A 21,961-nucleotide genomic window follows, 5' to 3' on the forward strand; every position below is an offset into this window, starting at 1 on the left:
ACCAGTGCCCGAAGTGGCTGTTCTGTCTTGATGGAGGGTGTTCACTGGGGTTCACCACTGTCCCCACCCAGTGCGTCTCTCATGAGGTTACCTGCCCATCGCCAGGGAAGCAGGAGTTAGTGGCTCTTGGTATTAGCACTTGTTAAGTACCGTACTGATGGATGGGAGGTTTCACTCCAGGAGGGAATAGTTCGTGCTCATTACTACAAAGCAGAATCCTCGGGTTTTAAAGCCTCACCCCAGAATGTCTAATTTAGATATTTTAAATTCTATCAGTCCCCTCACAAGTGCCCTTTAGGCTCTGGTTGCTTATCCTGGAAGCTCATGACACAGTTTCATTTCTTGAGAAGAGGCTTAGAACAGATTATACCTTCATCATTTCATCCAGCAAATATTTATTGGGCACTACATATGCCAGAGTAGTAACTATTTGTTCAAACCACAATTTCAGTGTCAAGGGGACAACAAAGCAGTCTTATCAAATAGAATCATAGACGTAGGATTTAGAATTGGAAAGAACGATGAAGTTTTATTGTCCACTCCCAGTCTCACTCCCACACACAGGGGAAGCTTCAGTTCAGAGAGGCTAGAGGATTTGTCCATTCTACATAGCTACAGCTGGGCAGAAGTAAGATCCCAGCTGACAGTTACTAGCGTTTCTTGAGGACCTAGCTCCCAGCTTCTTGTCAGGCACTTTCTACTGGACCACACTGCCTCCATCTGTCCAAGGTTTTTATGTCAGAGTTTTGAAAGGTGGTAACTTAAGCAATCTCTGGAACAGTGCTTCTAAGATAGAAAGTGTGCCGCCCGAAGATGAAGACTCTGGTTCTCTGGGCCTGGGGTAGAGCTGAGATCCTACTGGGCCTGAAACAGAAGACACATTTTGAGGAGCAAGGGCCAGAGAGTCAGCCCCTGTGTCCATCCAGCCCAGTTAGAAGAACTGCCACTCTCACACCTTCATACTTAAGGACTTCTGGCCAAAGCTTAGAGCTATACAGTAGGGCTGAGACTACCGAAGGGTTCAACCCAGAATCCTCTCCCCATCTACCCTGGATGACCTGTGTGAAGCGCTGGTGGCCACGAGGCTCACTAGGGGAAGTCTTCACTCCCTTGCCCAGGCAGCCAGCCTGGTGGCGTCAGTGTCTGGTTTATTGGCATGCATCGGGTATTTATCATTTTGAAAAACAGCAGTCTGATATTCTGGTGAGAAAAACAGGCTCTCAAGAATACAGGAATAGGTCCTAAGGTTACTAGGAAAGCAACCTTGGGCATAAACTTTTGAGTAAAATAGTGCTAATGAGAGAGATGGTGACCAATGCTGATGTTTGTTGAAGACCTACTCTGAGTATCATGTATAACATCCAGTGATTTGCTTCCTCAAGTTGATTTTAATTTGCAAAAAAGTAACTGTGTGAGCCATCCACTTGCCTGTACCATTTCCCCTTCCCTCCCCTCGCACCCCTTCCACCCCTTGTGTGCTTTCACTCCTCCTCTGCCTCCCTGGTGTGTTTACTTCCAACCATGTCCCTGTCTCCTCCCCAGCCACCCTGTTATCCGCACTCTTGTCACTTCTCCCTTTTCTCTTGCTTACTGGTCCCCACTAGGCTGAGTGGTGTGCTCCTTGAGGGTCTATGGACTTAAATGTGCAAGGAAAATGTGCTTATAGAGACAAAGCTGAGCCTTACTTTTGTGTGGCAATCCCAGTTCTTCCCTGGGGGCGGGATCTGTGGCCTGCTGCAGGAGTTCTGGTTTAGAATTCTGTTTTGCTTTACAACGGCTGAAGGCAGCATTTATTTTCTAACCACCAGATTTATTCACACAAGAGACTCTACTTCCCAGGCAGAAATGCTGGGGTTTAGGTCTGATTCTGTTTTCCCACTGTCCCTTAGCCCCCTCTCAAATCCCTTGTGCCTTCCGGATGGACCCCTTCCCCAAGAAAGAGGCCATTCTTTCGCAATGACTTGAAATAATAAGAGACCTCAGCTCTCTGCCACAGCTGCAGGTTGCTGTCTCACTTCCATGCCTCTGAAATGAATCCAGTCCAGAAGGATTGTTAAAATATTCAAATGATCATGTGGCATTTCAAGGGTATCATTTGTGGTCCCTGCCAAAACTGTACAGGAGGCAAGTCTTAACAGGGCTGGTTAGTCACATAGCAGGTTTCCAGACCTCGCTGGGTGTTGTGTTTTGCATTTTTGTTTGTTTCTTCTTTGCCTCTCTCTCTGTCTCTTTTAATTTTGAGGGGGCAAGGGGGAGAGGGGGGTTCTCATTAGGACCCTCCCTTTTGTCCTCCAGCTCAGCCTGTTCAAGTCACTTTGAGCCTCAAGCAGATTCAAAAGATGAGAGAAATGAAGTTGGAGTATTTTAGACCCAAGTTTGTTGACACTTACTTGCTTCTCTTTCAGACTTCTCAGGAATGTTTAAGGTCATGATATCTCAGGATGAGATCCTGTTTATGTTTTTTTAAAAACAGAAAAAAAATTAAGTTATCACATTTCAACCCAAACCAATCAAACAAGGTGCAAAACATTTTCTTCATCAAATATTCCTTTTAAAAATACAGCCTCAAGTTTTAAAGGAATAAGCTATTTGAGATTGAAGTGAAGTTTGAAAATATATGTATTGCTTGTTGACAGGCTGAGCTTAGGGAAACTAGCCTGTGTAAAAGCAGTCAGAAGTGATCAATATATTAGGCTGAGCCTTTGAACAAGGTGCCCAAGATCAAAGCTTCTTCATGTTGCAGCAAGAAATAAAAATAGTCCTTTTACCCAACTTGCACACCAAGAATTTAACCCCAAACTGCTGGTGCCTTCTACTTTTTCAATATGGAAATTTTCAAAACTGACCTGGAGACGGTAATTAGCTCAATAGAGGGCTCAGAAACGCCTGTTTTGCTTTCCTTGCGGCTGATGGCGCACTGGTGTGTTGCTGTTGGAAGACTGGGCGACACTGCCATTGCCTCGCTTGCAAAGGAACGCAGGCTTCCGTCTGCTCAGCACGTTCCCATAATATTATGAGAAGCCCTAACGTCGGGGGTTGTTTTTTCCTTTTAGCATGTAACATGTTCCATGTTTTGGATGAATCAACAGCTTCATTTCCTTCACTGAGCCATTCCCAGTTAATTAAAGTAACTTCAGATTCACAAACACTGCAAGGCAATGTAGTAGGCACAATGGGAAATATAAAAATTAATGATGTCTCTGTTTCAAAAACCATTTGAGAAAGACACAGGTATGGATTTAATTTACTATAACGAAGAGTTTGGTAAATTCTGGAATTAATCAAAGTGTGTAACAGGAGCTGAGAAGAGAGAAAGAAATGCCAGCTTGTAGGGGTACCTTGTTGGGGTATCAGGGAAGAAGGAGGGAGGAATAGTTAAAGGCTGAGTGAGGTTTAATTACTTCTTAGGTTGGAGAATGAGCGAGTTGATGCTGGTGTGGAGCCTTTGTTGCTAAGTGAGTTGTGATAGTCTCATTGGCCAAGTACAAAGAAAGAATCAGTACATTGCTCAGCATGGTGGCAAGTGTCTTGGATATACAGAAAAGGGCCTCAGTTCTCAGAGTTTAGTTATGGTCCATTCTAACTGAAAAGAGAGAACTTAGGCATATGAAATGGCCAACCATGAAGCACATGTAGAAGTACATATAATAAGTCCGAGAATTCAAAGAAGAATGTGGACTGGGATAGTCAGAGAAAGCTTTGCAGAAGTATCTGAGATGAACCTTAGAGCCGGGGTATGATTTGGGGACTCCAGCAGTGATGGGAAAAAAGCATGCCAGGAGGGTGGACACATGTGCAATGGCAGTTGCCAGGCATGCATGTGGTGTATGTGGGCTAGCAGAGAGATAGAATGAAGAAGAGAGGCTGTGTTTTGAGAAGTACAAGATTTGATAAGAGACCAGTTTTGGAAACCCGTAAATGTCAGCCAGAGAAATATGCACTTGATCCAAGAATTAAGAGGAAGTTGGTAAGCTCAGACCAACACTGGTAAGTTGGCTGCTGTCGGTATGCACTTGAAATACAGTGAGGAATGTTTTGAATCTTTCCAGGCTCTTGCAGTGGTCAACAAAATTCCCAGTCTCTCCTGGTGGTACAAAAAGCATCCTTAGTAGTAATCCTCCAGCTACCTGTGCCCGTCACCTGGAAGCCCCATGGCCTGCCTGGGCTGCTAGTAATGAGAACAGAAATACTTGTGTGCCCTTGAGACCACATGGCTTTTGTCTTTCTAACGCTGCTAACAGGGCTAAAGAATCACAAAATTTATACCAGGAAAAGGAATTGAGAGATCGTCTAGTCCAGTGTAATTCTTTCTTCGAACAGGAGCGCGCATAGAAATTTGAGAGGTTGAAGATTGTAGGGGTGGCAAAAATGGTTCAAACTGGAATGGGGCCTGGAGTTCACCTGCGTGGCTTTCCTCCTATTGGGAGCCCCAGAAGGGAATAAGAGAAGCACCCTGACTGCCTGTTTCAAAAGAGAGATCTAATCCAAACTGACATTTTGGAAGAAGTCACACACAAGCGGGCAGACAGCTTCTCTACTTGACAGATAGAGCTGACTCAGAAGGTGCTTGAAGGTAGGGACATAAAGAGCAAGTTTGATTTTCCTCTCCTTCCCTCTTGCTGTTTGATCATCGTAGAAAATCCTATAACCCCATGCACGGGCAGCCCGGAGACCTCTCAGAAGCTGCTCTCTCTGGAAGGGGCCCCAAGCTGCAGACCTTCTTGCCACCAAAACAGCTGTTCTAGGTCTCCTTTCCTCCGAAATCCATTCTCAGTTGGCTGGCTGCCACCCAACCCTACCCAACAAGTCATGCTAACATGGCCTACATTCTAATATGTAAATTAGCTTATTCTCCTGGTCAGAAAACTATTTTTCAGTAGTGATCTTTTGGCGACAGTACCTTTTTTTTTTTTTTTTAAGATTGATTTATTTACTTGAAAGTCAGAATTACACAGAGAGAGGAGAGGCAGAGAGAGTGAGAGAAAGAGGTCTTCTATCCACTGGTTCATTCCACAACTGTCCACAGTGGCCGGAGTTGCGCACATCCAAAGCTGGGAGCCAGGAGCTTCTTCCGGGTTTCCCATGTGGGTGCAGGGGCCCAAGGACTTGGGCCATCTTCTACTGCTTTCCCAGGTCATAGTAGAGAGCTGAAGAGGAAGTGGAGCAGCCAGGACTCGAACTGGCACCTGTATGAGATGCCGGCACTACAGGTGGTGGCTTTACCCGCTGCGCCACAGCACTGGCCCCTGGAGACAGTACCTTTAACTGAAGTCAGTAGCTGTGACCACAGGCCTCTGGCAACACGCAGACCTGGCGCAAGCACTGCTCTGCCCTACTGAGCAGATTCAGGCCTACTCTGTCCTCTCTAGCCAGGCTTTAGGCTGCCTCCAAGAGGGCTTGTGGGGAGCGCAGCCTGGCTTTAGTGAAGTGGCCAAGGGAGCAGCTCTGGGAGGGGCCCAAAAGGCTCTCTGTTCTCTCCTCGCTGATTGGAATGGCCTGCAGGCCTCTGGGCAGAACACCTTCCCGCTCAAGGGAACGAACGGGCTCACGCCAGTACTCCCAGAACCAGAGGGGCCTGCGTCAGCCCTTGTGTTCCTGAGTGACCACAGGGAGTGTCACTTCCAGAACTGCTTGGTGAACAGAAAGCCCCCAGCCTAAAAGCACACTGCCCAGAAGCTGAGGCGAGGCAGCACCTACTCAAGGTTGGCAGGCTTGGTCTGGTCCCCCCCGCTCAGCCACTGGCCAGCCTGGCGCGGCCTGTAATTCCTGTAGGCCTCAGTTTTGATCTGTAATGGGAGTGTGAGAGAGATGAGAGTGAGGAGGGCATGAGAAGAGCTAAAGAGATACAGGAAATGTACCGATGGCCAGTAATTAAGTCCTGCTCAACATAGCTGGGCATGCTAGAAATAATGCCTCTTGTTGGACCTCACAGAAACAGCTGTGCCTGGAGCCCTGCTTCTCCCCAGACAGGCAACTAGGACATAGCACCAGCACATGTGGTTGCAAACCAAAATACTCCAATTGCTTGGCAGAGTGTCTCATTTTTCATCTGATTGTGTTTGGGACACATAGATACAATTTGTTTCTCTACAAAACCTTGATTCTATTCTTGGTTCTTGCCCTAATCTTGGGTGGGTCACTTGAGCTATATGAGCAACTTTGTTGATTTGTAAAAGTGAGAATAATAATGCCTATTTTTCTTCCTTCTGAAGAATTTTGTTAAGATAAAAAGAAATGGGAATATTTTTGAAGATAAAACTTTTAATGCAATTCAGTTGATATTGTTATTACCCTTGCCAAGGCTAATTTTCAAGTGTGTGCTCTGCCCTGTTCACAAGGTCACGGGTCTGTTGACTGTGCTGCTAGAAATTCTCACCTTGGGGACCGGCACTGTGGCGTAATGGGTAAAGCCACAGCCTGCAGCACCGGTATCCCATATGGGCACTGGTTTGAGTCCCAGCTGCTCCACTTCCAATCCACCTCCCTGCTAATGTGCCTGGGAAAGTAGCTGAGAATGTCCCAAGTCTCTGCGCCCCTGCACTCACGTGAGAGACCTGGATGAAGGTTCTGGTTCCTAGCTTCAGCCTGGCCCAGTCCTGGCTGTTATGCCCATTTAGAGAGTGAATCGGTGAATGGAAGATCTCTCTCTCTCTCTCTCTCTCTCTCTCTGTCTCTCTCTCTCTCTCTCAACTCTGCCTTGCAAATAAATACAATAAATCTTAAAAAAAAAAAAGTCTCACCTTATACTGTATACAGACTTTTCATGCAATATCCAGAAGTTTTCGTTCACCTCACTTATTTTTCCTTCTTTATGCTTCTAGAGAGAAGCACAGTTTGAAAAGAAAGGGGGCTTCTGTTGGTACTCTGTATCATAATTGAAGCTATAGATCCTCCAAGCTCCAAACTCCAAACTGTACAATAAAAGTTTTCTTGGATACTACTTTTCTCCCATAATTCCTAGCACATAGCTTATTAAGTTATTAACCAGCAATTTCTCTGGCAGCATATTAAACTTTACTTTTAAACAAGTCACAGAGGGAGGGAAACATGCATCTCTCATAAAAGGAATAAAAAACATACAGCCTCTAACACAGTTTCCCCAGGCTTTGAACAAATCCCAAGCCCCACACAAGGTCTCTTTTTCATCATTCCCTGCACATAGCTGGAGTGTTAGTACATTAATGAGAAAAAGATGCCTAATAGAGCGATGGAAAAATACGAGGGCCTCTGGAGTGTGGGGACGCCCTGGGGGTTCTCTGGAAGGGCAGGTGAGCCTGGCTGGAGGGAAAGGCGAAGCCACGGGGTTGGGGTTGCCGGCTTCCTCTCGAGCGCCAGCATTCCCAGGGGAGACTGTGGCTTCGGCCTCCACTTGAGAAGGGGACCCCAGTGCTCTGTGCAGGCTACCAGTTGCCTCCCTGGGACGCTGGGAAAGTGGCAGAGGCCCTCTGCTTTTACAGATCCCTGCCTAAGGGAAGCCCATTGTGCTGTGGTAGTGCATGGCTGAGGCCTCCGCTCCTTTTCTGGGTAGAGTCACAGCTCATGGTCGCTCACTGTGTGCATGGCAGTGCAGCAAGAATTCCCTAGGAATTGGTCAACCTCCAGAGCAGGGTCCTGAGGACAGCTTCACTTTAACAGGCAAATCCAAGTAGAGGGCTACAGGGCAGTGGATACTTGCAGGTGAGCACTAGCACTTGCAAAGCTCCGTACCAGCAAAGGCTGGCTGGGTGCTGCAGCATGCCATCGAAAACCAGCTCCGCATCACACCTGCCCAGCCGGGGCCAGGTAAGCCACAGGCCTGGAGAGCAGCCAGGCCCTGTGTGCTGCTGGCGGCTGACCCCGTATGCACATCTGAATTCTCCCTGTTCCAGTGGGGGAAATAACTTGTTTAAAAATACATATTCTGCAGTTCACAGCCATTTGGCATTTTAGTTTAAACAAATCCCCTATTGTTTCTCCAGGAATGCCGTGTGATGGTTGCTTGGCTGGAGGCGGGGGGAAATCAGAAGGGGGGGGGGATTCTTTTTATTTAATTTACACTTCCACATTTCTACGGCTTGGTGTGGTCTGCATCAAAGGAGCACTTCCTAAGCACAGCAGCTCTTCCTTTTCTAGACAAATGCAAGGAGAGGCGGCGTCTGCTCTGCGGACAGCCACTGCTGCCTTGCAGACGGGCGCTGCCAGGACTACAGAGAGCGCCAGCGGGGTCTCCGGGAGAGCAGAGGAAGGTCAAATGCAGCATCAAGTTGGATGGTCAAGGAGTGTTTCCTAGAGACAGGCTTTGAAGTGAGTTTCAAAGGAAGGGCCTGGTGTGGCTGGACATGTGTCACGTGGAGGGATCTTAGCAGGACTCTTCTCCCTCTCCTTTTACCATTTTCTCTCTCCTAGTCTTCGACTCTCCTTCCTCCTGCCTTTGGCTCACGCCCACTCCTCGCCTGCCTGCCCTCTCCTGACTTCTCAGCCTCTTTGTCTGGTTTTCTTCTCACCAGCCTGTGGTGGGCCTGCCTCTGGGGGGTCTCTAGGATGTTGCTTCATAAATGTCGCTGCCAGGCCTGGGGCAGGAAGCTGCTGGAGCCTCTTACTCCTTATGTCTGATAACAAAAATGAGCTGAGCTGCTGTGTATGGCCCAGGACGAGAGAAAGAGCCCCGCCAGGTGGGCTGTGATGGACCTCAGAGCTGTCAGCTGCACCTGTTTGATTTTCTGGAATTCCTTCTCTTTCTTTTCACCAGGCCAAATCCTTTCTTGTCTCCAGACCCCACTTCGGTGACATTGCCTTTGATTGTTTGCTGTGTGTTTTGTTGCTCTTCACATACAGCCCGCCACCCCTGCCCCCAAGACAGCAAGCTTGGCAAGGCCAAACCTTTGTCTCCTCCTTCCTAGGGAAGGGTGCCCCCCATGGTGGTCAGTCAGCACTTCTAGATGAATGGAGATAAGCCATGGTTCTAATCAGGGTGCTTTGGAAGTAGTTCCCTGGGAACCATCACTGTTGAAGTCCAGACCAGGTTTCTTGATTTAGAGTCCTTAACTGACACTGACGGCCTAAAGCCAGAACAGCTGGGGCGAGTATTATAGTACAACAGGTTAAGCAGCCCAATGGGATACTTGTCTATCATATTGGGGTATTAGTTCCAGTCTTGTCTCCTCTGCTTCCAATCCAGCTTCCTACTAATATGCCTGGGAATACAGTGGATGATGGCTTAAGTGCTTGGGTCCCTGCTACCTGCATGGGAGACCCAGACGCAGTTCCTTACTCCTGACTTTGGCCTGGCCCAGCCTTGACTTTTGCAAGCATTTGGGTAGTGAATCAGTGGAAGAAAGATTCCTCCTCCTCTCTCTCTCTCCCTCCCTCCCTCTCTCTCTCTCTCTGGCTTTACCTTTCAAATAAATACATAAAACTTAAAAAAAAAAAAAAAAAAAAGGCCAGAATAACTGTTTCCAGCATCTGAAGATGGCAGGGCTTAGTTTATCCAAAGTGAGTCGTCTGTCTTCTTCCAGGCAACCCACCAAGGTTTTGTAGTATCGAGTGGGGACTCAAACTCTCCAGTGTGACTTGAGCTGATGGGGTCCCACTGGAGCTTTCCATCCTTTGAAGCTTTTGGAGCTTTTAAAGTTCTCTCCTAAGGTGCCCCCCCAGGGCCCCATGTTCTCCTACCCTCTATCATTTCTTGCTACTTCCCCCTCAACCACATCACCTTGGCACTTTTTATTCTCGAAACGTACCACGTGCCCAAGTCTTTGGAGGTGCTGCTTCCTGGGCCGAGGTGTCTGTGCCCGTGTGCTGCCTCCCAGGCTCCCCAGCCCCTCAGCTGTAGTCCTCTCTCCCACTCTCCTTCCTGTTACTCTCTCGACCTCTCCTTTGAGACACCCAGCATACTTCAGTATAACTAGCTGTGTTTTTCTTCTGCTAAACTAATAGCTTTCAAGTTTATTTTGCTTATTTTTTTAATGTGAAGGTAGACCAAGATCCCAGTTGCCTGGCCAGGGTTGGGCCAGGCCAAATCTGGAACCCAGGACTCATTCCAAGTCTCCCACATGGATGACAGGGACCCAGCTACTTGAACCATCGCCTAATGCCTCCCAAGGTACACATGAGCAGGGAGCTGGAATCAGGAGCAGAGCTGGGAATCAAACCCAGGCACCCCAACATGGGATGCAGGCGTCCCAAGCAGCATCTTAATAGCTAAGGCAATGGCCTGCCCAGCTTTCAAGGATTTTGGTTGTTTTTGTTTTTGGTAGCCACTCATAAGGAATCCCTTTGACATGTGGGCTAATGTAGATGTGTCTATCTGTGTATACACATATACATGGAATCTTGCCCCATTTGAAATATTGGTGATATCTATGTAAGATGTGAACTGTCTGGGGGGAAAATGCAGCAGAGAGGGAATTTACTCAAGATTTAGTGTGCCTAACGTCGGGAACGTTAGCTTTCAGCATATTCACCAACATTTCTGATACCAAGCATAACCTTATAGAATGGCTTATTACTTGGAAAGGAAAAGGAAAAAGGAACAAACCAGTTTTACTTAAAATTGTTTCATTTCATTAATTTTTTATGTCATATCAGTGATAACATTAACAATTCATTTTGGGCAAGGACTTTATTGAAACTCTCTATATAATAAACACGTTAATGAAACAGTGCTTATCCTTACCACTGTGTTATACTCTGGTTATGTATTTTTCCTGTCTCCATTCCTCTTTTCGCTTTTTTTCCCTCCGTCCCTCTCATCTTTCCTTGCTCCCTTTTTTGCTGGTTGCCACCCACTAGCTGATTTCATAACCAACTCAACAGATCATAACCTGCGGTTTGAACAACACTATTCAAGACTCTAAGTTCCTTGAGGGCAGTGACCATGTCACTAAATCATTTCATCTTCATATTTCCAAACCCTGCCACTATTCCTGGCTTTCAGTAACTTCTTAATCAGTGTTTTCTGAATGAATAGGCTTCAGTTAAAAAGATCTGCAGCCACTGGGATTCCGGAAGGGACAGGAGAAGTGAATAATTTATCACAGACTTCCCAGGAGCTCCCGCTGTCCTCTAGACACTAGGGCCTTTGTGGACATGTCTGGGAAGCGCTGCTCTTTCTGCCCTGCTTCTGCTTCCCCCCAGCTTCCAGGAGAGAGGGCAGGAGGTTTAATGAAGTTCAGAGATTTCCCAAGGCACAAACATATTAATCAGGTTCTCAGGTGGGTATTCGTCAATGGACAAAGGGTACAAAGAGTGGAAAAAAGCAAGATTCTTAATAAGTGCTTCATTTCACTTTCTATGTATAACCATAGCCTTCACAGTACCTGAGACTCCTTCTAGAAACCACTGTTATGCTGTTTTTCAGTCCATCTGTTAGACCCTGACCACTTGGGATTTTTTTTTTTTTTTTTTTTTTTGAGCACTATAAATCTTCATTACCATGCCCCATGCCAGGATTTTTCCATTTGGGGGTGGAAGAAAAATCCCCAAGCCCACCAAAACCCTGTGGCTTGGTTTCCTGTCCAGCTGGCTTGCTGTTTCTTGGGATTTTATTCCCATCATCAAAGTAGCTTGACGGACCAAGAACAAACCTCTGGCTCACCCTGAACTCACAGTGTACCGTTTCCAAGTCAGAACAAACACCAAAGTAATTGCAAGAGAAAAAGGAAGAAAAAAAATTATTTTCCTGACTCAGAAGCCAGTCCAGAGTAAAGCCCAACTCTGGGACTCCAGACAGGGCTGCTGTGTGGCTGTCCTCAGGGCAGAGCCGTGACCGGTAGGCTCCAGGCCCAATTTTCTCTCTGAGGTGTCTTGAAGAAGCCATGGGTAGACTCCTTTGCAGCATCAAATCCTGTCTCCTGGAATCGATCTCCCATGATCTCCTTGACAACTTCAGACTTGGCCCCAAGCCTCATGGACACAGGAATAGTCAGAGTGGTCCCCGAAGTGTCCCAGGAGGCCAGGAAGGCCATCAATCTTCGCAGCTCTAGGGAAGATGCAGGACCAGGGGCTCTGAAGATTGCCAGGCTGCCCTCTGTTCATTTAAACACTTTTTATAAAGGGGCTGGTGGTGTGGCGCAGCAGGTTCAACTACCACTTGGAATATCAGCATCGCTTATCAAGAGCACCAGTTCAGATGTGGGCTGCAGTGCTTCCAGTCCTGCTTCCTGTGAATGTGCGTGGGAAGGCAGCAGAAGACAGGCCAAGTGCTTAGGCTTCTGCTGCCCAGGATGGAGTTCTGCACTCGTTGATTTGGCCTGGCCCAGCCCTGGCTGTTGAGGCTATCTGGGAGTAAACCAGCAGATCAAATTTTACTCTATGTCTCCCTTTCTCTGTCTCTCTGCCTTCAAATAAATAAAAAAACTCAAATCTTTAAAAAAATAAGAAAATTTTTAAAAAGATGTTAACATGGCTAAAAATGTTGTGGAGATGAGGCTGCTCATCAGACTTGAAAGGCAAGCCAGTTTCCCCAAAAACTTCCCCATGGCGTTCTTGATGGCTCTACAGAGGAACAGTGGGGCAAAGAAGTCCTGTCAGAGTTCAGTGAGTGGTACCCTAAGGAGCACCCAGTGAGCACAAAGCAGCCCATCTCTTGAGAGCCTTCATTTGTCCCTACTCTCAGTGCATTCTCTAATTGTCCCAAGCAGGGCTCCCCAGATCCCTAGGCAAGCCCAAGTGAATTTCTACCCACATCTGTGACCCTCTCAAGATACCTTCCCTGATGGGCTTTGTGCGTTAGACTCTCCCATCTGACATTGCCCAGTGGAATTACATCTCCATTTCTCCAGTCTACCCTAATGGTTTTTTTCTTAACTCCTACATCCTGTTCCAAAGCTTGACTTTTGTTTTTTCCTTTGTACCTAGACAGAATTCTTGGAAGTATGTCATCATCTCCTCCCCACACCTAGGTTAAAGCTGGATGCACAGGAGGCACTTGGTCTGCTGTCCTGGGCCATGTGCCCAGCCCTGTGCTGGATGGCCTGCCACACAGTGATGTCTCTGCCCCAGGGCCAGCCCTCAGCCTTCCATGAATGGCCCTTTCTTTGGCAAGGGGAGCTCTCAATTTTGTTAAACAGTGGAAGTCCTGGAATGGGGAATGATATCATTATAGAAGTTTTTGTAGACTGTGGGGCTTTCCATTGTGGATGGAAGAGTCACAACAGGAAGTTATGTTAAAAATAATAAATTAAAAAGCAAAACATATATCAAATAGATAAAAGTTTAAACATGAAATGGAATTTTGAAGAAACAAAATATGAGGGGCCAGCACTGTGGCATGCTGCCTGCGGTGCTGGCATCCCTTACAGGCGCCGGTTCATGTCCCAGCTGCTCCTCCAACTCTCTGCTATGGCCTGGCAAGGCAGGAGAAGATGGCCCAAGTGCTTGGGCCCCTGTACCCAAATGGGAGACCTGGAGGAAGCGCCTGGCTTCTGGCTTCAGATCAGCACAGCTCCAGCTGTTGCAGCCATTTGGGGAGTGAACCAGGGGATGGTTTACTCTCTCAGTATTTCCCTCTCTCTATCTGCAACTCTGCCTCTCAAATAAATAAATAGATCTTTAAAAAAAAAAAAAACAGGAAGAAAATATGAGAAATAAAATCTTAGAGGGGAGTTGGACTTTGTAAGTATGACATAAAACCCAGAAGACATAAAAATATTAAAGTATTTATATAGAACTAAACATTTCTAAATTGCAAAAAATATTATTCAAAAGATATATGGGGGAAGGCATCGTACCATAGTATTTTAAGCCATTGCATGGGATGCCTTCATCTCATATTGGGTCCAGTTCAAGTCCCAGCAGCTCTGCTTCCAATCCAGCTCCCTTCTAATGTACCTGGAAAGCAGTGGATGATGGCTCAACTACTAGCATTCCTGCTACCCTTATAGGAGACCCAAATGGAGTTTCTAGTTCCTGACGTCAGCCTGACCAAACTCTGGCTGTTGCAGGCATTTGGGGAGTGAAGCGGCAAATGGCAGATCTCTCTCTCTCTCTCTCTCTTTCTCTTTCTGTTACTCTGCCTTTCAAATAAATAAACTTTAAAAAAAAAAAAAAGGAGAGACTACAAATTGGTATGGAAAAGACCAACAACAGATTTGAACACAGTTCACAGAATAGAAAATTGAAATATCTTTTTTTTTTTTTTTATTGATTTAAAAAAGCAGAGTGACAGATTTGGAGAGACAGAGAAAGAAGGAAAATCTTCCGTCTGCTGATTCACTCCCCAAATGCCTACAAAGCTAAGGCTGGGCCAGACCAAAAGTCAGGAGCCAGTAACTCCATCTGCATTTCCCATGTGGGTGGCAGGAACCCAAGTACTTGAACCATCGTCTGCTGCCTCCCAGGTGCATTAGCAGGAAGATGGATTGGAAGTGGAGATGGGACTGCATTCCAGGCACTCTGATATAGGATGCAGGTGTCCTAGGTGGCGGCCTGAACTGCTGTGCCGCAACTCCCATGCCAAAATAAACTTTTTTAAAAAGCATGCCTCACTGTTAATATAATTGCAATTTTAAATGATAAGGTTTTTTTTTTTAAAGATTTATTTGAAAGGCAGAGTGACAGAGAGAAAAGAGAGATCTTCTATTCTCTGGTTTACTACCCAAAATGACCTCAATGGCTGGAACTGGGCCAAGCTGAAACCAGGAGCCAGGAATTCCATCCCAGTTTCCCATGTGAGTGACGGGTGCCCAAATGCCAGAGCCATCTTCTGCTTTCCCAGGCAGCAGGGAGCTAGGTTGGAAGCAGAGTAGCCAGAATTTGAACCATTGCTAGGGTATGGCAAGCAGCAGTTTAACCTGTTGCCAGCCCCAAGATACTATTTTGTACTTACCATCTTGGTGAAGGTCAGAAAGTTTGACATTTGTGTCAGTTTCAGGTCTCAGGGAAACTGGAATTCTTAGACACTTTTGGTGGAGATATAAACTGGTACAACCTCTGGAGTACATCTTGTCAAAGTCAATGAAAAATTGAAAAGTGCAAATACCATGATTCAGCGATTGAGCTTCTTGGAATTTTACCTGAGTACACATCAATATGCACAAAACTGATGAGAACTATGTTTCTTACAGCACTGTTTTTGAAAGCAAAAGTGTCTTAAACAATCTGAATTTTGTCAATTGGGGACGGGTACAACTATGAAATGGAACAGTTAATACCTGTTAAGAAAATGCAGTAAAACGCTATGTACTGGACTCAGTGGTATCCAGAATCTATCGATGGGAAAGTGTCATGCTCAGAATGCAGTACATAGTAAACCACCATTTATGCAACTGGGTAGCCAGAGGTAGATGCTACTAGATGAAAAGATTGTACCCAGAAGGGTATAGTAGAAAGCAGTTCTTGTAGTGATGGCAGCCCTGGAGAAACGGACTGGGCAGGAAAGAGACTTCATTGTCACTGCATGCCCTTTTGTACTGCTTGGATTATTTTTGTACCATGTATGTTACCTTTTTAAAAATATTTTTATTTTTATTTTAAGTTATTATTTATTTGAAAGGCAGAGTTACAGAGACGCAGAGGCAGAGAGAGAGGGAGAGAGAAAGAGGTCTTCCATCTACTGGTTCACTCCCCAGATTGCCACAATAGCTGGAGCTGCACCGATCCAAAGCCAGGTACCAGGAGCCTCTTCAGGGTCTCTCACACGGGTGCAGGGGCCAAAGGACTTGGGCCATCTTCTGCTTTCCTAGGCCTTAGCAGAGAGCTGAATCGGAAGTGGAGCAGCCAGGACACAAACCAGTGCCCATGTGGGATGCTGGTACTGTAGGTGGCAGCTTTACTCGCGACACCACAGCACCAGCCCCTAAAATTATTTTTAAAAGTAGCTAGGCATAGGGGCTGGCGCTGTGGCAGACTGGGTAAAGCTGCCACCTGCAGTGCTGGCATCCCATGTAGATGCCAGTTTGAGCCCTGGCTGCTCCATTTTCAATCCAGCTCTCTGCTATGGTGCTATGGCCTGGGAAAGCAGTAGAAGATGGCCCAAGTCCTTGGGCCCCTGCGTCCATGTGGGAGACCTGGAGGAAGCTCCTGGCTCCTGGCTTCGGATCAGCACAGCTCCAGCCATTGCGGCCAACTGGGGAGTGAACCAGCAGACAGAAGACCCTTCTCTCTCTCCCTCTGCTCTCCTTTTCTCTCTGTGTAACTCTGACTTTCAAGTAAATCTTTAAAAAAATAAAATCTTTAAAATAAATCTTTAAAAAAAAAATAGCTAGGCATAGGTACGAAGTTGGGCCAGACCCAAGGTATACTCATGAAGACGCAGTTCACTCGGTAGTCAGAGTGAGCATATCCCGTAGGCGAAGCAAGTCTAAGGGGCTGATGTGGGACAGGTCAGCTACACAGAGATCTTGACACTAGAGAGTTTTGCTTCAGATCAAAAGAATCCACACTTTTCTTGTTGGGGCCTCAGTTCTAGGAAATGGGCAGTCCAGGACAGAGGTGGGACTGAGCTTTGGAGAATGATGAAACTGTTGGTGTTCGGGGAATGAGAAGGGTGGGTTTACGGATGGAGCCATGTGAACAGCCACAGCCAGAACACTCGCGCTGGTTTCAGTGCCACACCCGGTCTGATGGGGGAAGTCGAGGAGGCCCGGGAGGAGCGCTTCTACAGCCTCTGCCCTGGGCAGGCCCCCAGAGGTGCCTTTCCAGTGGGCTATGCCTCTCTGAACTCGCATAGCGATTCACAGCAGGGTGACCGGGTAGGTCCCACGTTACAAGTCAGGAATCTGGTTCGGGACACAGAGGTAACAGGTGACAAAGCCAGCACTCAGACCCGGGCCTGTCCCTCTGGTTTTCCTGCCCTGCTGGGTTACTAACCCGCCAGCAAGATTAGCCCCTTTCATGGTCGATATGAACTGAGACTCAGGGCCAGGCCCCTTCAGCTGTGTCCTTGTATGAAAGGCCTTGAGTTCTTCCTTTTGTGTGCAGACCCCCAGATTCCAGCCCACTCACTCTTTCCGCCACGTGATTCAAAGAGTAGAATAAGCTGCTTGGTTCACTGAATGAAGAAAACATATCGCTTACTGGGAAGAGGATGTGAGCCCCAGTGTTTCTTACTCTGTGTGTGTTTGTTGTTCCGCTGGTTAAGTCTGCAGATGCAGTTTTCCATATATGGATGCATTTTCTTTCTCCAAAATGCTAACAATGTTCATGACCAATGTTTCTTCCCCAGATTTTCATCACATAAGAAGGGAACATTAAAATATGGGCTCCCCCACCCCACCTTGTTTTCAACTAACCGGGGAGGATCTCCGTTCCCATGTCTCCCATTCAGAGCTGGAGCAGAGTTGTGTCTGCTTTGTCCACACGTGGCCCCTGGCCTCCACCATGCACAGTGAGGTTTCTGTCTCTCTCGAGTTGCTGGCTTTCCTGCCATCCATGACCATCCATCTTTTTTAGTATTGGTCGTAACTGCCAAAGGCTCATACTTTGCCTGCCTGGAAAATGCCTATTTTCTCCTTCCTGTGGATTGATTTTCTGTTCCTTACCTTTCTAGGCAAAACCCATGTTTGGTGACCAGAGCCGTGTATATTGATATTCTCTTCCTGTTGACTTGCTGCCTCGACAAACCCACACAGGGCCAGCAGCCAGGTATGATTCACAGTGCTATTCTGGAGTGGTTGCAGGTCTTGGAAATGGAGGTGGGGCTTTGCACAACCCCACCACAGGCTCCCCCGACTTCTTTTATAAGAACAGCCTCACATCCGAATTAGACCGACTGTCACGTGGGTCCTCAGAGAAGCTTCTCAAGGAAACGTGTCCCTGTGTACTTGGCGCTCTCCCGTTTGATTCTGTTGGTCATCCAGGGAAGAGACGGAGCTGTAATCGGACATCCTCTGCGTTTCTGAGACCTTGACTTGTTCCTCTTATGCATTTCCTTGGAAAGCTCCTCACTCGGTAACTGAGGATCCGTACTGCTCTGTTGTATGGATTCGGTGCTGGAGGCGCTCTTCAGATCCACCTCCAGCTGCAGCTTCATACGTGGGTCCTGGTCGTGTATGTTTCTGAAGATGGGCCCCAGCTCCCCTTACAACTGCTCTATTTTGATCATGAGTCACAAAGTGGGTGTTTTTTTGTTTTCGTTTTAAGGTAGAAGGGCAACTCCAAATAAAAATTTTTTTGATGTGTTTATATAAGAGGCCGCAGGAAGTGCTGTACATGAGTTCCAGGCCACAGACTGAAACTGATTTTCATCAACACAAACTGGAATGCAGGGTAATGAGCCTGCAACTGGTTAAAATCAGCCTCTTCTAATTGATTAGGCCTGTCTAAAGGAGGCTACAATTACAAAGTCGGATTCTGAGTACAAGCAGGCCAGGCCATTCCTCTGTTACATTTAGTCTGTCAGTGATTTGTTGTCTTCAGTAAATACGTTCAGGCTGTCAACGTCCAGCTCTGTCCATATGGAACCCCGTTCCCAAATTCAAACCAATTTGAACTGCTTTGCAGGGGGCGGGGGGCAGGGGTGCGAAACCATCTCACCCAGATCGTTGTGTGTTAGCCCACAAAGCCCCTGTGGCCATGCAGGGATAATAAGAATATGCTAGACTTTCACCAGCTCCGGGTCCCTGGAGAGGCAGAGCTGTTGCATCCGTTTGGTAGAATAGGATCGTATAACTTTATAGCTATAAACAGTCCCAGTTTATGCCTTTTATCCCAGCGTCATTATTAATGGTGCCCCCTTTTACTCTGGAGAGTATCCAAGTTTGCACCATAAATTGCAGGTTCCCCTGGCTATCAGGGGCCTGAGCTGTAGCCACTTTGCAGTGGAGTGCCTGGGGTCTAGAGATGATAAAGTAGACACTGCTGCATAGGTTGTCTTAGACTTTCACCGTTTCTGTATTTCAGCTGCAACATTCCACGTGGTTTAGTATTATTCCCTGCATCCATACCTAAAAGGGCCTTGGCCGTGACAGAATTCGCTGGGCTCCTCAGAGTTCTGTGGTTGACTGTAATCATTAGTCTGTTGGAATGGAGTTCCTAGCTTATTTAGTACTACCATTCTGGGTTATCCTTAAATGTAAAGTACCTTCTCTCTCCCACAACGTCTATCCTCTGTTGATGAGCTGGGCTCCATGAGGATGGCTTTGGCTTTTTTGAAACATCCTTTCTTCCAAACTGAACTTTATCAGTGTATTGCTCCTCTTTGCTTTGCAGAGTAAGGCATGAGGGGAATGGGGCACAAAGCCCCTTCTTCTAGTAGGACTGCCATAGCTGTTTTGTCCTGCTCTGTCTAGTATGGCAGCCAGTTGCCATCCATGGATCTTAGCATGTGACTGGTCCAAATTGAGATGTGCTGTAAGTAGAAAATGTGCACTAGATTGGGGCCAGTGTTGTAGTACAGTGGGTTAAGCCATATGGGCACTCACTCTTTTGAGTCCCAGCTGCTCTACTTCAATCCAGCTCCCTGCTTATGTGCCTGGGAAAGCAGCAAAGGATAGCCCAGTCCTTGGGCCCCCACCACCCATGTGGGAGACCCATTACAGCCATTTGAGGAGTGAACCAGCAGATGGAAAATCTCATGCTCTTTCTGTCCCTCTATGTGTAACTCTGCCTTTCAAATAAATTAATAAATCTTAAAGTATGTATGTGTACACATATGCACCGGATTTCAAAGACTTAATATGAAAAAAGTAAAAGTTCTTGAAACTTTTATACTGATTATATAATGGAATGTTAATATTTTGACATTAGATTTTTTTTTCTTTTATTAAATATAGGCAGTGAGGGAGAGAGATAGAGAGAAAGGTCTTCCTTCCACTGGTTCACTCCCCAAATGGCCGCTACGGCCGGCGCTGTGTTGATCCAAAGCCAGGAGACTGGTGCCTCTTCCTGGTCTCCCATGCGGGTACAGGAACCCAAGTACTTGGGCCATCCTCCACTGCCCTCCAGGGCCACAGCAGAGAGCTGGACTGGAAGAGGAGCAACAGGGACTAGAACCCGGCGCCCACATGGATGCCGGTGCCACAGGCGGAAGATTAACCAAGTGAGCCACGGCACCAACCCCTGACATTAGATTAAGCTTAAGAATATATTATTAAAAATTTACCTGTTTCACTTTTGAAAATGTAGCTACTAGAATGGAAAGAAAAACATAAAATTGTCTTGAAATATATGAATTTAATTTTGACAAATGGAGAGATTTGAAAAATTTTTCATGACTTGTCACAAAACCCAAAAAGTTACCTTCAAGTAATGTTAGTGATAATGAAAAAAATGTGGCCACTAGAAAATTGTCTTTACATATCTGGCTCCTATTATATTCCTTTTGGGAGCACTGATTTTGTCCAGTCCTTTGGGTATTGCCCTGGTAAACCACAGGCTCCGTGGGTGTGTGTCTGTGCATCTGTCTACGTGAGTGTTCACATTCATAGACAACATCTACACACAGTGGTAGCAAAGTCTCCTCCTTTGAGGACAGAGTAGATTTGTAGAACTAACCAAGTGTCAAATAAAAGGTTAATTAGGATGGATAACACTGTTTGGGATAAAAAATAAACTGTGAGCTTAAAGTAGTGAAATCTATTCTTGGTGTGTCATAAATCATTTCCAAAGTCAGTTTGAGAAGTGGATGACTTACCTAGATAGATAGTTCTCAGTATACTTTCAAAGTAATGTTGTGGGGCAGACATTTGCCCTAGTGGTTAAGAATCTGCTCGGGACACCACTTCCTGTATTGGAGTGCCTGAGTTCAGTGCCGACTCCATTCTCAATTCCAGCCTCTTGCTTATGCGCATCCCGGGAGGCAGCAGGTTGAGGACCTGGATTGCATTCTCTCTCTCTCTCTCTCTCTCTCTCTCTCTCTCTCTCTCTCTGCCTTTCCTTTCAAATAAATAGAATTATTTTTTAAAATAATGTCATGATATTACAGTTTTACCTTGTAAGCTCATTGAAAGAATAGGCCATGTCTTAAATTCCTTGTTTGCAACTAAGCACACAGCAGGCCCTTGTTGAGTGGGTTGGTTATGGGGGCATTGTGCTGCAGCAGGTTAAGCTGCTGCTATGGCCAAGCACCAATTCGGGTCACAGTTACTCCACTTCCAATGGAGCCCCCTGCTAACACACCTGGGAAGGCAGAACATGATATCTCTGCAACACACATGGGAGACCAGAATGGCGCTCTGGGCTCCTGGCTTCAGCCTGGCTGAGCCCCAAGCTATTGTAGGCATTTAGGGAGTGAATCAGCAGAAGGATGATCTCTGTCTTACCCTCTCTCTGTCACTTTGGCTTTCAAATAAATTAAATCTTTTTTTAAAAGATTTATTTATTTTATTTGAAAGAGTTACACAGAGAGAAGGAGGGGCAGAGAGAGAGAGAAAGAGAGAGAGAGAGAGAGGTCTTCCCCTAATTGGCCACAACGGCCAGAGCTGCACTGATCCAAAATCAGGAGCCAGGAGCTTCTTCTGGGTCTCCCACATGTGTATAGGTTCCTTAGCATTGGGTCACCTTTTGCTGCTTTCCCAGGCCATAGCAGAGAGCTGAATAGGAAGTGGAGCAGCCAGGACTCAAACTGGCACCCATATGGGATGCTGGTACTGCAGGTGGCGGCTTTACCCACCATGCCACAGCACTGGCCCCTAAATTAAATCTTTTATAAATACAGGTTAGTTATTAGCTGATTGATTGAAATGCACAGTTTGCCTGTTTTTAGAACAGTAGCAGTTGTTATCAAGATACAAGTCTTATTTCCACTCACATATCAATCAGATGGGGATTCATTTTCTGAATTCAAATGACATGTTTATATCATGCATATATTGTAAATATGTATATAATAGCCCCCATTATTGGCTCACAAAGGCCATAGTCAATGCCTTTTAGACAGTGCAGACATTTTAGAATGCCTCATAGAGAGTGCAGCTAGATCCCTGGGTTTGAATGCTAGATCTGCCATTTACTTTGTGATGTTGGGCAAGTCACTTAACCTCGTTGAGACACTTTCTTCTCAAATGTTAACAGGGATAATAGTAGAATCTGTGTGTGAGAGCTG

The 21,961-nt window shown here is 46.3% G+C and overlaps 1 protein-coding gene across 1 annotated transcript in view; it reads left to right on the top strand.

Moving 5' to 3' along the window:
* LOC149128124 (tRNA (32-2'-O)-methyltransferase regulator THADA-like) overlaps nt 1–21,961 on the top strand; it is a 110,488-nt gene that overhangs the window by 10,208 nt on the left and 78,319 nt on the right. Inside the window, 1 exon segment of the mRNA XM_089326479.1 lies at nt 17,468–17,562. The gene's annotated coding sequence lies outside the window, so the exon portion shown is untranslated.

Source organism: Oryctolagus cuniculus, chromosome 2 (genome assembly GCF_051225735.1).
Source record: "Oryctolagus cuniculus isolate XC-2025 breed Fujian yellow rabbit chromosome 2, ASM5122573v1, whole genome shotgun sequence".
Classification (NCBI taxonomy): domain Eukaryota; kingdom Metazoa; phylum Chordata; class Mammalia; order Lagomorpha; family Leporidae; genus Oryctolagus; species Oryctolagus cuniculus.